Source organism: Haliotis cracherodii, unplaced genomic scaffold (genome assembly GCF_022045235.1).
Source record: "Haliotis cracherodii isolate W230 unplaced genomic scaffold, xgHalCrac1.p SCAF_6, whole genome shotgun sequence".
Taxonomy (NCBI): domain Eukaryota; kingdom Metazoa; phylum Mollusca; class Gastropoda; order Lepetellida; family Haliotidae; genus Haliotis; species Haliotis cracherodii.
The window spans coordinates 54,806,525-54,824,282 of record NW_027266319.1 but is presented as its reverse complement, the minus strand read 5'-3'; the positions used below and the strand labels follow the sequence as shown (position 1 = coordinate 54,824,282).

General features: G+C 38.6%; 1 protein-coding gene across 1 annotated transcript in view; it reads left to right on the top strand.

The window, feature by feature from the left end:
- The window catches only part of LOC139445683 (uncharacterized), a 180,626-nt gene that overhangs the window by 109,202 nt on the left and 53,666 nt on the right, over nt 1–17,758 (top strand). The gene's annotated exons all lie outside the window — the stretch shown is intronic.

Here is a 17,758-nt window from a genome sequence, read left to right as displayed (position 1 = left end):
TTAATTAAGCTTATTAAATCTGGTGGGTTGTTAGTCAAGTTCTTCCCTGAGACCTAATATGCGAGGTGGGTTTTTGCAGAATCAGTGTGACAGCATACCTAGCAAGCAGACAGCAACGTATTCAGGTCGGCGGGGTAGAGGATAAAGTGTTCAGTTGTCATGTCGAAGACCTGGTTTGATTCCCAAAATAGGTGCTATGAAGCCGACTCTTGGGGCTCCTGGTCTGTTGCTGAAAGAGGCTTAAACCTTACTTTCTCATTACTTACCACTGCTTCATATGGTGCCCATCTTCCCGAGGCAAGGGAGTAAATGGACTATGAAAGTCCAGTTTCCACCCTTGCCAAACTAGGCTGGAATTATTGAGTAATTTTTTGGCTTGACTAATGAGTCTATGCATAGTCCAATCAAAATTTGCTTAATGAAATCAGCATCTAGTTCGTAAACTGCCATGCAGATTTCGGTCAATTGCAGGATTTGCAAAGCATGTAGCGTCAACAGATATTTTCCAAATCCTTACATGTTTTAAGTCAGGGTCCTCACATGATTTGATACACTTCATGAAGTAAGACCTGTTTTATTACAATATAGATCTTGATTATCGTTCAGATCATCTTCACTAGGCGCCACCATTTTGTTTGAAGGAAATGCAAGAGGTGGAATCTGATTGGTCAGTAGGAGGGACATGGAAGGGTCAAAACTCGTAATAGAAACTGGTGGTGCTACAATCAACAAGGATATTCCAACCTAGTTCGGCAGTGGTTGAAACTCGACTTTATAATTTAATGCAATATTCCAATAATCATAATTTTTATCGTAACCATTATCCATTCCTCCTTCCTGTAAGTGTGTGATGTGTGAAGTCTATACCTGGTGTCCTCCACTGTGATATCTGCTGAAAGAAGTGTAAAATCGTACTCACTCATTCCTGGAAGTGTGTACCTACATACCTCATACAGACTGCTTTATGTGTTTTGATAGCTCTCTGTGTATAAATACATTGTCTGACATACATGTAAGTTCGTGTTGTGCAAATATACCACAATTCCCCGTTCATCAGTCAACATCTTGGTGTGATGTGGTGATATGCACATGTCATTGTTTCTTGGTGTTATGTATAGATTAAACATTCATTTTGATTGGCCTGTTGTGCCTCTCTAATTGCTCGAGTTCTTGATCGTATCTACACTCGATCGGCAAGGACAGTAGTAATACTAATGATAACAATCAAGGCACAGATTGAGGATATCCCATCGCAATGAAGTCCATAACTTGATCGCCCTGTTAGTACAAACTGTGAACATCATTTTCGGAGCATTCCAAGTGTGATAATATATCAACATGGCCCTAGTCGGTATCCCAGACCCTTGAGAATAAATTATTAAATGAACCAAGCACAAGTCAAGAATGGTTTGACAAGTCTAGATTGCTCTGAAATTAAGCATTGTTCTGGGCTCCATTTGGATTTTATTTTTTACTTGTAGATAGGTATTTTTTTAAGAAGATAACTTTATTTCTGGGACAAAATGTCAATCTGACCTGGCCCCAAAATTACTTTTTTAAAGTATGAGAAACATACTGTCTGAACTACTTTAATACTTTGACAGTGATGAGTAAAGAACTGGCCATTTTCACATTTCTTCCTACTTGGTACCCACCATACAACTGTCAATGATAATATTGAAAAGTAAATTACTATTTCCGCACTTCATCAGTCTAGGTACTCATACAACTGTCAGTGATAATATTAAAATGTAAATGAGTATTTTCACACATCATACATCTTGGTACCCATTGTACAACTCTATGACAATGGTGTAAATTACATTGTCAAAGGGACCTACACATCAATTGGAACACCCGTGATCATGCAATAGCCATAAATAATTTAACTCATGTCAAATGACATAGGTTGTAAGCAAGTTACAGCAAGTCCGCGATCAGGGTAATAAATAAAGTCTTTGTGAGAAATGTCTGTCTGCATCACATGACCAGACAGTTAACATGTGTCAGATGATTGAAGTTCATATGGGAATTTATAGCTTCTCATTTGTCATTCTTGGGTAAAGCTTTCACGAAAAGGAAAACAGCACATTAGTATCCTATACATCTGTGGCCTGCATGATCTCATGTTACCATGTTACCATTGTAAGGGCAGCATTAGAAACTGGCACTAGTCCTGTAGTCCTTGTCAAACTGCCCAATAGTTAAGGTATCATAAGGTCTAGTAGAAATTTTTCATTTTTAAAGGTTTTGCTATATGTTGTAAGGGAAGCGTTAGAAACTGGCACTAGTCCTGTAGTCCTTGTCAAACTGCCCATTAGTTAAGGTATCATAAGGTCTAGTAGAAATTTTCCATTTATAAGGGTTTTGCTATATGTTATCATTATAAAGACTAGTGGGCGAAAAATTTTAGTTTCTATTCCTGTAAGGGTTCCACAAGATATTAAGCCATCCGTTAAGGTTCTTCATTAATCACATCGTTTGGATAATGATTGTGCCACAGAAAATATTGTTTTACCCCAGTTACATTACCTCATCATATCTTTACTGGGCAAACCAGTGGCTGATAGCATGAGCAATAATTGCGCATCGGAGTCCGGTGACACACAAGCCTTGGCCTGTATTTTGTCCAGCTCTTGTTGCAGCTTTGTGTCCTAAAGACATTCGGCTCCAACATTGCATGGTTTATGTAATAAAAGATTATCCTACAGGGATAACAAAATTAACACAAAAGTCTTTTTGCCAAAATAGTGATTAAATATAATTTAACACCTGCCAAAATTCTGAAAATTCTACCAGTCTTAAGGATTCTTTTAACGTTAGTGGGGGCATTATACAGGTACAGTACGTGGTGAGGTGAGGTTTAATGGGATTTAACATCGCGTCCAAGATTATGTATATATATTTGTGAGTGTGTGTGTGTGTGTGTGTGTGTGTGCGTGCGTGCGTGCGTGCATGCGTGCGTGTGCGTGTGTGTGTGTCTTGTTTTAGCCCCTTAATGCTGAGCGCCAGACAAGGTAGCAACAAGTACCATCTTTTTTACCAAATCTTCTGCTCTCTGGGCTACAGTAAATGGATACGGTCATGTGAAAACTCTTCACACTGAGACACCGTTTTTCATCTCAATAGGACAAACTTTTCATTACTCGTGGTCTAGTAGACTTTAAAAAGTGGCTTTGCAGAGATTCCAAGAACAGGAGATCAATCAAGGTCAGGCAGACAGACACTGCTTGATAGGACAGTTCCCACTAGCCTGCGAGCCCATGTCGGTTTCCCTTACGTTAAAGTGAGTGAGTATGGCTTTACGCTGCTTTTAGCAACGTTCCACCAATATCACGATGGGGGACGCCAGAAATGGGCTTCACGCATTGTACCCATGTGGGGAATCGAACCCAGTCTTCGTGTGACGAGCTAACACTTTAACCACCAGGCTACTCTAGCGCCCCTTCAAGGTTTGCAAGACAACGGAGTGTCCTCTCGCCATCGACTACGAGTATCCACATTTCTCTTGTCTCATATCTCAGCCAATCAATAGTTTATCGTGTTTCACTGGCCCTGGAACCAGTATTAACATCAGACCCATCTAACATGTTTGGTAAGCGTATTATACGTTGAAAAATCGTGATTGTCATCGAAAAGTCTGCACACTGTGGGATGGTTTTATTGATTGGCAATGATTTCCCGTTGTGCACCCAGGTGTCTATGGCCGCTTTATTCTAGGGTAGTCCCCTCGAGTTCATGGAGTTGATGACTTAATCGTTCCCACGTCCTCAGATGGGTTGAGTGAGGGTGGTTGCTTCATGTTTGTTTTAAAGTGCTGCATCAATATGTCAGGTTGTGTACATGAGTATCATATTTCAGTCTTTTTTGGTCGGAAACACTTGTTCAATTTCTCTCATTCATATTGGTGCAAGTAATAGTTGAATCTTCTTAAAATTCTCGATCCATTCTGACATTTTAATATTAATTATGTATTTAGGAGATAACCCATTCTGTTTTAAAATTTGAGGTGATTATCAATGATTAAACACCACTTCAATTAACAGTAAGTAGTGTTTAATCAACATTGAACCACCTTAAACTTTAAAAACATAATAGGTTTATCTCCATTCTATCATGACCAAAGTTTTTTGTATGCACTCTTTTTTGTACACATATTGAGTACAGTGATGCAGAAAGAAGGTCATTAACAACTTCAAATTGTGTACTACTAACCAATGAAATTAGAACATCCTAATTAGAATGAAAATTAGAATTTTTATATTTTTGTTTTTATTATTCTCACTGAAATATTAACTCGGTGCATCAGCATTGCATGTATTCCTGCCTTGGTACCATATTTCAGGTTTAGAAACTAACAGTTTTTGTCCACTAGTCCTTATAATGATAACATAGAACAAAACCCCTAAAATGGGCCAATCTACTAGTCCTCAGGAAACCTTTACTATTGGGCAGTTTGGTAAGGACTACAGGACTAGTGCCAATTTCTAACACTGTACTTAACTTCCATGTGTAGTTTTTTTGTTGCTTCTTAATCAATACAGAATGACTGGCAGTATCAGTTCCTCGTCTACCATTCTTGTCGGTGCAAGTTTGGGACCAGAGGCTACAGACTGTCAGATCATTTCTTTAACCTGTGAAATAAGAAACTGGCAGAATGAAGGTTTCTGTGTTGAGATTAAGTGTTGAGAAGGTGTGGAGTGTACATTCATGTCGAGATCCGTTCTGGGGTCCTGTCCTTACACGCCCATCACCATGTACCCACCAACCCGCGACGTCACGATCCTCATTGTTCCCAGGTATCTAGGGCAGAGCTTCTATCTATATTGACATACGTTAAAAAATCCATCACTTCTTTTATGCCAACAATATAATACTTGTGTCCCCTGTGATGTGTTTATAAAGCTACACGAAGTGCTTGTAAACAGCTGCTAAGAGGCAGCCTCGTGAAAAAAGAAAATTATTGCAAGGTTTATAACAGGGCTTCCTGAATAGGACTGTATTCATGGACATTGTAACTGAATGTTGTATTTTAGAATAAATCAAACATTTCAAAATGTTGTTAGATTTTTTGGTTGAAAGTTTATGATTGTGGATGTTGGTTAGAAGTGTGTGTTAGGGGTGGAGTTGCTTAAGTAAGATTATCCACATTATACGAACATACAAAGTCTTCAGGAAATATGGAAAGCGGCTGTGTTTGTTTAATGTTTCTTTTATAAAAGAAAAGTAATACACTGGATAATAGAAGATGTTTATAATATGAACAGACGGTGGCAAAGTAAACAAAATCAATATATATAATTATAATTCACCTGATATATCTGGAAAATAGATGAAATATTTGTAAGTAACAGTTGATAATTCAACGATTGGAAAATTTTGTTAAAAAAAGACAGATTCCCAACAATACCTACCATTTTAGGCGAAAACGCATTATTGGTGATTTCAGAAGGGAGGTAACTCTGCTTGCCTAATCATAAGTGCAAGATGGGCACGCCCACGTTTGAAACTAAAGGCTAGGGTTCACTCTGCAAACCTTCTCACATGGGCCCTTAATGTGAAAATTTCCTGTATGCAAGAGGTTCACCCACACTTGCCCATACAGCACAATGTTAAAATGTTCCATTTTATTTGAAAATGTGGGCCTTTTTACAAATTAAGGGGCTAAAAGCACAAGACTTCACCTTAGAATTATCCCTGAAAGGCATTTGTTGAGAATATGTCCTGTGTCCAATAACTTGTATAATGAATTAATATTTTTTATAAATAAATTAAGTTTCCTGACTTTTTGCACTGGAATTAAGAAATGTATAGAACTAAACAGAACTCACTCCGAGACACATTTTAAAATACTAGGTCGTGGGCTCATTAATATTCATTGTTTGGAACAAGTTACCAGCAGAGTTTGAGGTCATTGGCCATAGGCTTGTCTCATGTCCGAGTTTCATTCAATGTATACATGTTTCATGTTCATATGGAGCAGTCGAGTAGCCTGGTGGTAAAAGCGTTGGCTCGTCACGCCGAAGTCCCGTGTTCGATTCCCGAAATGGGTACAATGTGTGAAGCCCATTTCTGGTGTCCCCCGCCATGATATTGCTGGAATATTGCTAAAAGCGGCGTAAAATCAAACTCACTCACTCACTCATGTTCATATGGACCATGACTGTTATGATTAGACCTGTTATGTTAAACTAACAGTGTTGGTCCATTAGTCCCTATAAAAGGGCAATTTTCTACTGGGCCTTATTATACCTTAACTATTAAGCAGTTTGACAAGGAGTACAGTAAATAATTTATAGACATTTATAAATGATATAGATAATTCTTGGCAAAACAAGATTAATAGCGATTGATATAAATCCATGCAAAACAAGTTTCAAATGTGGGCCCACTAAGCCAACCTATTGAAGCTTAGTGATTTACAAATGTGGGACGCCTGTTTTGATCACTATATATCACTTTAAAAAATGGGCATGTTTTAGAACGTGGTTGTCAGTAGGACTGTTACGATTCACTCCCGTATTCGGTAAATTGAACCGTATCCATTCATGAATTGAATTCGTTATTCGTGGTCACTAGAATCGAATATTTATGAATATGCAATCATGTGCATTTACATACCCTGACCCTTAAAATATCCATAAGAACATCATATATGCATAGATTTCTTCAAAGACAACACTCTTTTATAATTAATTTGACAGTATTGTTGTCACTGGTCATTGTCGCATTTGAGGAGGTTCTAGTACCTGGATAGGTGCAGTAGATCGAAGTATAATAAATCAATAAATAAGAAACCATGTCAAATAATTCATTTTTTAATTGTTCACTGAATATCATAAATAATACATCAACTACTGACTTGTTATTGTATTCGTTACGCTATATTAATGATACGAAACGTATTCGCCTCAGTGTGTATTCATTGCAGCCTTAGCTGTCAGTAAGCCAACCTAATGAAGCTTCGAGATCACCATATTTAGATGGAAAAATGTTGGCTCACAGTTTAAAAAATGATCATAGATGCATACCACACTTTATAAACCTCTAACGATATCACACACTGTTATAAATATAGGTTCGACTTTTCTCGGGTAACACGTAAAGGAGTTATTCCCTCAGGATGCCTGGGTAAATGGGGATTCCAGCTTAAGTATGCTCAGGTGAGCGGGCATTCTGTGAAATTTAACGTTTTATACACTTGCCTCTTTATGTGAACACAATTGTGTTTATTGATTGGTTAAAAGTCAGAAATTTGTTTTAGACATGAAAATTCCATGACATGACTCAAACCTGCAACCTATATCGTGTTAAGTTTTGTAACCCACTGTTTTCGCACTGAGCTACTGGGGCAGGTGATGTGAATTTGTTCAGAGTATCATGTCATGACTCCATCTTGTCCAGGCGGCTGGGGGTGCACGGGTGGCCCAGTCGTCTAAGGCGCCGCGATTCGCTGTGCAGAGTTGCATCCCTTGGGCACGCCAGAAACCTATGATTGTGGGTTCGAATCCAGGTTCGCCCCGATTATGTTTCTAGGTTTGTCAGCACCATACCCGTGCTCGTGGGTTTCACCGAAGTGGTAAACGTCTGAGACATGCATCACTTCGGGCTTTCCTCCCACATTAAGCTGACACGCCTTGATATAACTGGAATAATGTTAAAAGCGGCGTTAAACCCAACTCACTCACTCACTCCAGGCTGCACGTGTTGTTTCTCTCGCAGGCTTTGAGCGAATTCCTTTTATACCGCGATACACTGTATTGTTTCACTATAAGGTTTACATTCTCCATCAAGACCTTGTGGGGAGTTTATATCCATAACCAGCATACTACAACTACTGACTTTCTAAAATGTTAGCCCGTCTGCAGCCATCTCTATTCAGAAAAATAAAGTGGGCCCACAGTTGTTGAAAAAGTAATATTCACAAGATGTTAATTTCATTGGCTAGAACTGTTTTTTATTTGCTGCAAATTACAGAGGAAAGATTAAAATAAAATATATTCAAACATTTGATTAAGAATACTTTTGACCTTAAGGATTAGATAACAAAAATATATTGTGACCGACAGCATGCAGTGTGTAATATGAAAATAATAGCTCCAGATTGTAAATAGAGTGACCTCCCTTTACCGACCACCAATAATGTGGTTTCGCCCCATAATGTTTATATAATAATATGAAATAATCAACTGTTATTCAAGAATTTCCCAAACATGTATTGAAAAAGATTAATAATTCTTTATCGCCAAATTGCAAATTTCTTGTGTTGGATCAGCAGGAACACTGCAGCAGTACTTTACACAGCTTCTTAATATCATATTGCGTGGATAAATTTGATAAAAATCCATCACCAAAATAGATTCCTCCTTTAGTGCTTATGCAGTAGAGAGTTGGGGCAATCAATAGTTCCTCCTCCCTCTTCCACCTTCTGTATCCAGCTCGGCGGCCACGGTGAGTCCTGGCAGTTTTTGCAGCTTCCTGCTGCTGGAGCAGGGTACTTGTCTTCGTTAGCCTCTGATGTATGGCTCTCCATCAGTTACAACACTGAAATAATAGGCTTCCTTACAAAAAATAAATACATCACGCTGCTCCGTTGCTAGCTTACCTAGTGCAACCCTCCGACCAAAGAAATGATTTATGAACGTCTTGTTATCAGTAAATTGTGGTCTTGTTACCAATAAATAGTGGTTGGTGTGAAATAAACCGTTTTTTCCAGTGTGACTGTTTTTCGTTTGATTTAATGCTTTTGATTTTGAAATTATCAAATTATTGGTTGTATGTTATTAATTGGTTAATTTCATTAAAATAATAGTCGATTATTTTTTTTGTGATGATACATCTCTTTTGTGTGATGTAATATTTCTTCACCATATGATATTCCACCAATATCTGAAATATTCATAAAGGATTATGATGCACTAAGATTGTGTGTTTTTGTTAAGTTCAAACACGTAAAATGAATGTTGTTCCGGTCATGTTTATATATATCATTTATTATGCAAATGAAATACCAGTATATGCTTATGTTAAAAACATCTTTCGGGATAAAATACATTGGAAGGACGTGACTGTACATCTAAAACAGATGCATGTGTATTTGAAATAAACATGTCTGTTCACATCATTATTTTAAGTACATCACTCTGCCCTTGAAGCCCATTTCTTGTATCCACGCCATGATATTGCTAGAATATTACTAAAAGCAGTATAAAACCCAACTCACTCACTCACTCACTCACTCACTCACTCACTCACTCACTCACTCACTCACTCACTCACTCACTCACTCACTCACTCACTCAAAATGTATCGATACATCAAAATCGCAATACACAATGACACCCCTTCTCTGTTCAAGGTACCATTAATCCATAAGTTATGGATGATATGTGAAAAGCAACTGTGAATTACCATGATGTTTTAGCATTATGTACAAATTCAGAGTAAGACACAAACAGACTTTTTTATTTTATAAAGGCCTACTCAGGTCTTCTGCGGAAATCAGCAAATCTGGTTTCAGTGAGGTGGTCGATGTTCTGTATGCTCCAGTCGTTGTCGACAAGGATCTGATCAATTATTCACCTGTAATTCACAGGTGAGGGTCGAGTTCACATGTAATCATGAGAACGCCGTAATATCTGGCTTCAATTTTTGCATGTATATCTAGGCGAAGCTTTGGTAGGACAGGTGTAAACCTGTGATGCCGTGTTTCATCTTGTAGGGTGAAGCTTTATGAAGTAACCACGGCAGTGCGTGTAGATTGCTCTGAAGGTTTGGCCGTCTTGTAGGTTTCTGAAGAGTTTTTCAGTGCAACCTACATCTGAAAGGTTACTTGGTTTAATAGCGTTGTCTGTTCGGAATGACCTTGGGCTTGTTGCTTCCCATGGGATGATAGAGGCAGATTGTTGGGCTGGCTTGATTTAGACTAGAAACCTGTCTTTTCTGTCCTGATCGTGTCAGTGTTCAATATTTCAGGCCAATACTCTGAAGACCAAGTCCAGTAAAATTCTATTCAGTCTAGTAAGCTTAGCTAGAACCTATAGAAAATGAAGGTTACCCAAGTTTGGGCTAGTAGACTCCAAAGAATTTGGCACAGATGGCATTGAACATTTTCATAGTTTATTCAAGATGGCTCTTTGTGATTTATAAGCAATGTTGATTCATTAATTTTTTCGGGGTGTCGGGCAGCCTAGTGGTTAAAGCCTTCGCTCGTCACGCTGAAGACCTGGGTTCGATTCTCGACATGGGTACAAGGTGTGAAGCCCTTTCCTGGTGTCCCCACCGTGATATTGCTGGAATATTGCTAAAAGCTGCGTAAAACCATACTCACTCATTAATATTGAGATTTTATCAACTACAGCAGTAATATAGGGTTTGTCTGCAACTTAATGAAAAGTAATGCTCAATAATGCAGTTTTGGCCCATTGTGTTTATATAACATGAAATAGTCAAGGGGTATTATTCAAGAATAAAAAGTGAAACAGGATTCATTATTCTTTATTATTACATTGCAGATTTCTTGGGCTGCATGAACAGGAACACTGCAGCAGTACTTTGCCCATCTTCTTAATATCATATTGCGTGGATAAATTTGATAAAAATCCATCACCAAAATAGATTCCTCCTCACTGCTTATAGGATCTGTAAGCAGTGTGGAATCATTACTTTTGTGTTTTGTGTTTGTAACCTTCACTTGCAAGACTGAAAGCCAAGTCAGGTCAAATTTCTAGTTTAGCGCTTGGTCTGTGAAAGTTCATACATTAAACGACTGAAACAAAGACTGAAGAACAAGTTTGGACAAGTCAAAAGTTTTTGACAGACAGCAGTATTAAAATGTTTTGACTTCCTCGTTAAATTAACTTGAACATGAAAATGGGCATCAAATGGTCCCATTGAAAGGTCAAAAGGTTGACTGCAGTCAGTACTGGCCAACTGTTGTGATCCCACCATTGGAGTGACACCATGTTTCTGAGTGTCTGTAACAGAATATTCTCATCACATTACTGCTCCTTGTCAAACTTGAAAGGTTCGGAAGGGTGCTCTGATGTTCGACCTGGACTGCCCAATAAATCTGTGCCAAATCATGACTTCTTCATCTGAGAAAAAGTATGGCACGTTCGATCCCAGATTAAGGCTGTGATGCACTGAGACAGGCCTGTTAACCACTGTCACCTTGTATTTGTAACCTTCATAACAGCAAGTGGCTACAGATTTGGAAATCAATGCTGTTCGGCATTGTCCGACCTCCATAAAAAGTATTGACCATCAGAGCTGTTTATGTTCGACTCTGCCTTCATGACAGTTTCCTCATAATGTGGTGGTGTGAGTTGTTGTCAAGCTAGCTATTCAATACTTTACACAGAAACAATGGTCAGCTATGTCCCGCCTTGTTTGAACAGCACAAGCACCTGTTGTATTGGTTCTTTTCATCTGTTCCGAGATTCAAAAGGTAGCTTCTATTATGTCCCATATTGTATAGGCTCCCTCGGGTTTGAATCAGTTCAAAAGAAGTTAAAACTTGATGATTATCAGAGTTGGAGAATTCTATACAATTATGTACGGCCACTAGGCTCATTCAAGAATCATAGATACATGTGCTATGCTTGTCATGTATTCTTTACTTGAACCCTTTTCAAACCTTATAGGATGGTTTTATTAGTTTGTGAAGTGCTGATATAGCTTGTATCATTCAATGTAAACGTTATTGCCATAATGGTATTCATACTTGTATATCTGACTGTCTGTCACTGTGAAAAAAGACCCAACATCAATGAAGGCGATACATTCAAATACTTACACTCAAGACTATATATATACCCCTACCTTAGTTCAGGGCCTTGTTCCTGAAAAGCTGAGTTTGCATGTCTATCGTGTTACAGTAACAACAGCGGTAGAACCAATATCACTTTATGGAACAGGATTAATCTCAGTTCTACAGCTTCTGTAACTCACTAATGATAGTTGCATAGCTAAGATCTCTTTTGACACATCAACAAAGCATAGTATTAGCGGTACAGGATCCAGCTCCTCAGTTCCACAAAGCATCCTTAGCACAATGATGGTCTGTGTTAAGGTATGGGAGTTACAATCATCTTAGGGATAAGACTATCTTAAGTCAGTGTGAAGAGTGATGGTTACAACGCTTCTTGTGCTAAGATTCCTTTGTGGGACCCTGCTGATCCATCTGGTCTCAGAAAGAGCCCCAGGGCCCACTTGCACAAATCGATCTTAGCGCTAAGATGATCGTAACTCCCATACTTTAACATAGGCTTACAATAGTCTTAGTGCTAAGATTGCTTTGTGCATGTGGGCCCAGGTGTCTTCAAAATGTCTTTGGGCAGTGGGGTAGCCTGGCGGTTAAAGTGTTCACTCGTCACTCCAAAAGCCTGTGTTCGATTCCCAACATGGGTACAATACGTGAAGCCCATTTCTGGTTAACCCCACTGGGATATTGCTGGAATATTGCTAAAGGCAGCGTAAAACCATACTCACTCACTTAAAATGTCTTGTTAATTGCTGATCAAGATTTGCTTGATCTTTGACAAATATGGAGCAGATTATTCTATCAATCATGTATCAACATTGATACTTGTCCAATTTTTGTGAAGAGCCTATATCTCTCTTGAACTATCAAAGTTGCATACAGTCCATATGCATGGCCAGTAAAACCATGTTTAAGTCTTGACCTATTGGTATAGAATTCAGAACTACTGAAACTGCACACTCCTGTTTCCATATTAATGTCCTAATGTAATGTTAGGGTCACAAACGGAAACAAGATCTATAAACAGACAGGTTTTTACTCATCAGTGACAAATCCCATTCTCTGAATGGCCTTTGTGTAGTCAAGTGCATCCCGGGCTATGCACCCACAAGTCTAGAATGAACACAGGGCATGTCCCTTGTCAAGATTATCTGGGATCCCACACGACACATTTTAAGCAGGAGGATTATAGGTACAACTTGCTGTATTGAACACCAAGAACTATTTCAAAGCAAGCAAATTCACTCAACCACTTGGCTACTCATCCTAAGCTACCACATATGAATTTAGAGTCAGATTATAAATCATTATCCACCTGAACTGAACGTCAATAAAGCTAGCAGTTGTCCTTAAGGCAACAGAATCTGGCATCCGTGTTGTGAATATGGTAATGTTTTTGTAGAATTGTATGTAAGTGCTGCAGACATGAATACTGTGTGACTCAAAAAGCAAGAAATTCTTGACAGCTTCAATTGTCACTGTTCTGTTTGTCTAACACCACACTCAGCAATATTCCAGCTATATGACAGTGGTCTGTAAATGATCAAGTCTGGACTGGACGGTTCAGTGATAGACATCATTTGTATTGATCTACGCAGTTGTGATAAGGTGGCATGCATCAACCAAGTCAGTGAGCTTGACCACCTGATCCCGTTACTCACCTCTTACAAGCCTGGGTTTCCCTTATGGGACCAATTATACACCAAGATTAAGGGGATCCTTAGATTATAAATAACATAGTAAAAAACATCAAGATCTCCAGGTCCCCCTAAATTTTCTAACACTTATTATCAAAAAAATGTGTCGAGGTACCTGCCCTTTGAAAATTACCACCACAAGGCAGCAAAGGGCAGGTAACTCTAAGATCATGTGAGTGTTTAAGATTGTTTAGGTTAGTAAATATGAGGATTCTTGTCTTAATTTCAAATTTCGAAACAAGATAATGGAATGTGAAACAAGATAATGGAATGTGAAACAATCTTCTGCAGGCTGTTGTGGTCACATGGCGCTGAAATAAGTGTTCTGTTGCCATTGCAACGGGTGAGGTCATGCAGTCCAACTGTCCACATGAGACGTCACTCCAGGGATTGATACAATATTTATATCTATATCCATGTGTACGAAGCATGGTTTGTGACATTTCTCTTACTTCATTGCTTATTTACATAATTAGTGCAGCATGGATGAGGTTCGATGTAGAAAGTATTGTGTTGGGGCTTCAATGTTGATTATTGGTATCTGAAAATGTTCATCGATTGATGATTGATCATGAATAGGAACAGAGACAGATCTTCATTCAAAAGCATTCTTTCAGAGTAATTTTCAAATAGTTAATATTAAATTAATAACCAGACTTCAAATAATATTTCAAAAAATTGTAAAAAACATGTATTATGAAACTTGCAACAAGCCTTGATGTTTTGTTGTTTATGCCCCGCTCAGCAATATTCCAGCTTTATGACGGCAGTCTGTAAATAATTGAATCAGGTCCAGACAATCCAGTGAGAATCTATCCATGCAGTTAGGATACGATGACATGCATCAAGCAAGTCAGTGAGTCTTGACAGAAGCCAGGATTTATATCCCTTACACTCAACTTTATTAGTGGCAGTTGGGTAGCCTAGTGGTTAAAGCATTTGCTAGTCACGCAAAGGTCTGGGTTCATTCCCCACATAGGACAATTTAATGTGTGAAGCCCATTTCTTGTGTTCCCAGCCATGATAATGCTGGAATATTGCAAAAAGCAGCGTAACATTATTGTGTATTGTGTGCTGCAGAAAATCCTACACACACACTAACACACACTACATTACATTGTAGCACTTCATGTTTGACGTCCTGACGCCCATCCCAGTCGGTTAGTTCAGCCACTTACTGGCACTGTGTGCCACCGTCGTGCCCGTCACCCTCATTGTCAGTAATAATTAATGACACTATTCCAGAATATGAATTAGAGGGAAGAACATGAATTTCTCCTTCACTGATCAATGTGGTTGGTAGGGTTTTTCATGGGGGCTAGATAAACGATTTGTCACGACTGAGCAGCTCCCGAGATGTTATTGCTGAAAGCCCAAGTTGCCACTGAACGACATCATCATCAGCAGCAGCAGCAGCAGCATCTTAAGTTGATTGCTACCTGTACATTTGTACAATATTTCATCAGGTGATTTAATGTCAAGCATGAAATTCAGGGGTCCTTGTCCCAACAAATGTCAACAATTTAGTGTTCTGTGGTGAATATATTACATATTTTGTTACGCCTCATACGATATGGAAACACAGAAAGAGAGAAGTTGTATATTTAAGTCTCACTTTCTGTACAGTCATAGCATGCATATTATATTCGATCTTCTTGGAATTAAGGTTAATAATCCAGTAAATTAAATGTACAGAAACCACCCGGAGGTTATGAGAGAAGAGTAACATCAATGGAAACAGTTTGGTATTAATATAATAAAAATGCATACAATACACACAAAAAACACATCTTGGAAATTTTCATGTTATAATAAAATGTCATTCTTCAAATTATGGATGTCTAAGATGTAATTTCACTCAATAAAGCTAGACATTTATTTTTTTCGTTCCCGCCCCCGCCCTGACTAAAAAGCAACCGGTTGGGCCTAAAGTAGCTTTAGAAACAGCATATGTATACAATGTTTGAGTGACTAGCCCAGTGTATTATATAGTACCAAATTCCTTGCAGCCCTGTTTTTCTACAGAAACACAGTGACACATTGGGAAATCAGTATCCAAGCATGTTGGAACGCTAGTCAATAGTTAATTGAGAAAGAAGGCAATGCATCGATGTATAGATCTTGAAAGTAGTTCCTGGAAGGCGACCTCATTTGCATATTTATTGGATAGTCATTCCAAGTTTATCAGATTGGTTTATCTTATCGGTAACACTGGCCATGGCATGATAAATGGGTGTATCCCATTCTGTAGGGATTACAGGCGGAAGAGATACCCAGTATCCCATGCTTGTCAAAGAGACAATTAAGATGATTGGATGGTCAACAGGGGTCGATTTAACCGCTGGCCTGTTAGCCCGTTGCCAGTTAAAATTACAAAGGGTTTGCTGAAATGTAAAGTAGATGGCCCATCTGGCTAGTCAAAATTTCAACCCTTCTCCGTGTTTGTTTAATTTTTTTAATTGGACACTGCTCATGAATCTTGTAATTTGTAAGAAAGATATATGTTGATTATCTGGGTAGAATAACAACCGGCTGCCAATTTGTAATGTGTACAACAACGTCTTTATATGCTCATAAATCACCACTGATTGAGGCAAATGAAGTCAAGATTGCAGGAAAGGGCTTTTCAGTGGTTAGGAGTTCTAAAATTTTCAGCGTCCTGCTAGCGACCTCAGGTTCGGCTATTCTATAAAGACGTACAAGTAAACTGCTATGGTACGAGATGAAGACTCAGTCACACACAAGAAGTGTCTAACATCAGAAAAGTATCAGCTGGCCTATCCGTTTTTCTGAAACACTGGTTTCAAGTACGCAGAATGCTGCACTGGTAAAGGAACTGGTTCCACCAGCCAAGCCTAATTAGACTCCCCATCTGATATTGCAAACAGAACTCAGTTATAAACAACAAGGGATCATGTTCAAAGGTAAAACAAGTACATTCATTTTTATCTTCGGGTGATTCAATTACAAGCTGTTTGCTCAATTTAATACTTTCAAATACTACATAAGCACTTAATAATTATTTTAATATCTAACTTATAATTTTCAAAGACATATTTATCTAATTCTTTCGGGGACACGTTATGGGAAAGAATACCACATGGCAGTTTGTCACACCCGGAGCTACAGGTCGACATTTGCTACTCTGTTGCTAACCCTGTATAATCAACGCCATGCTTGTTGATTCCAATATGGTCGGTAGGGTACTCCATAATTAGCCACCTGTCAAGACATGAAGGTTGCCATGGCAACCCCATGTAAATAATCTGTTTCGGGGAGATCGTAATTCTTGAACCTACAATATTTTTTCACAAAAGAATTTTACGACGTCGATGTGAACAGGATGTAAAGTTATATATATATATATGACTAAACTTGATATCAAACATGTCATTCACAAGCACCAAGGGAGGTAATATACGAGTGCCTACACGAAATCTAGTTCATTACGCTTCGTTTGATATTGGTGGTAGTGACACACCCTATTGAAAAGCCATTGACATGAAGTACTGCACTTGAGTGTATATTCAATGAGGCAAAGGGCTGGTTGCAGCAAAGGGATATAAGCAAGATAGCTTTACCCTACACTTCACGGACACGGACGTGGTGGGTCGAGGTGGGAAAAGGAATATGCTCTTTTCATGAGGGGATTGATCAGAGTTGCAAGAAATTCTAAGAATCGATTGAGCATGTCTTTGGGTAGTTCGGGGCTTTGAATAGCATGTATGGCTGTAATCAATAGAACAGCCATACATGGCTACTTTCAACTCTGCAAGATGATTGTCAGACTTGAACAATGGCTGATAGATCATACAGTTATTAAGTGTGTGTAAATGCTAGGCTTCACTGTTGCATGGCCTGCTGATAGGTTGGAGACATGTTCTATTTACAGGGACAAGTAGATGGACATTCTTGATGTGGCTTAATAGGTGTTGTAAGGAATTGTGTATCACATTCCAGGCTGATATTCTAGGTATTGCCTTGGCAATATGTCATATTCCTGGCTGATATTGAAGTTATCTCCTTGGCAGTATGTCATATTCCAGTCTGATATTGAAGTTATCTCCTTGGCAATATATCATATTCCAGGCTGATATTGAAGTTATCTCCTTGGCAATATATCATATTCCAGGCTGATATTGAAGTTATCCCCTTGGCAATATATCATATTCCAGGCTGATATTGAAGTCATCACCTTGGCAGTATATCATATTCCAAGCTGATATTCAAGTTATCTCCTTGGCAGTATATCATATTCCAGGCTGATATTCAAGTTATCTCCTGATCAGTATATCTT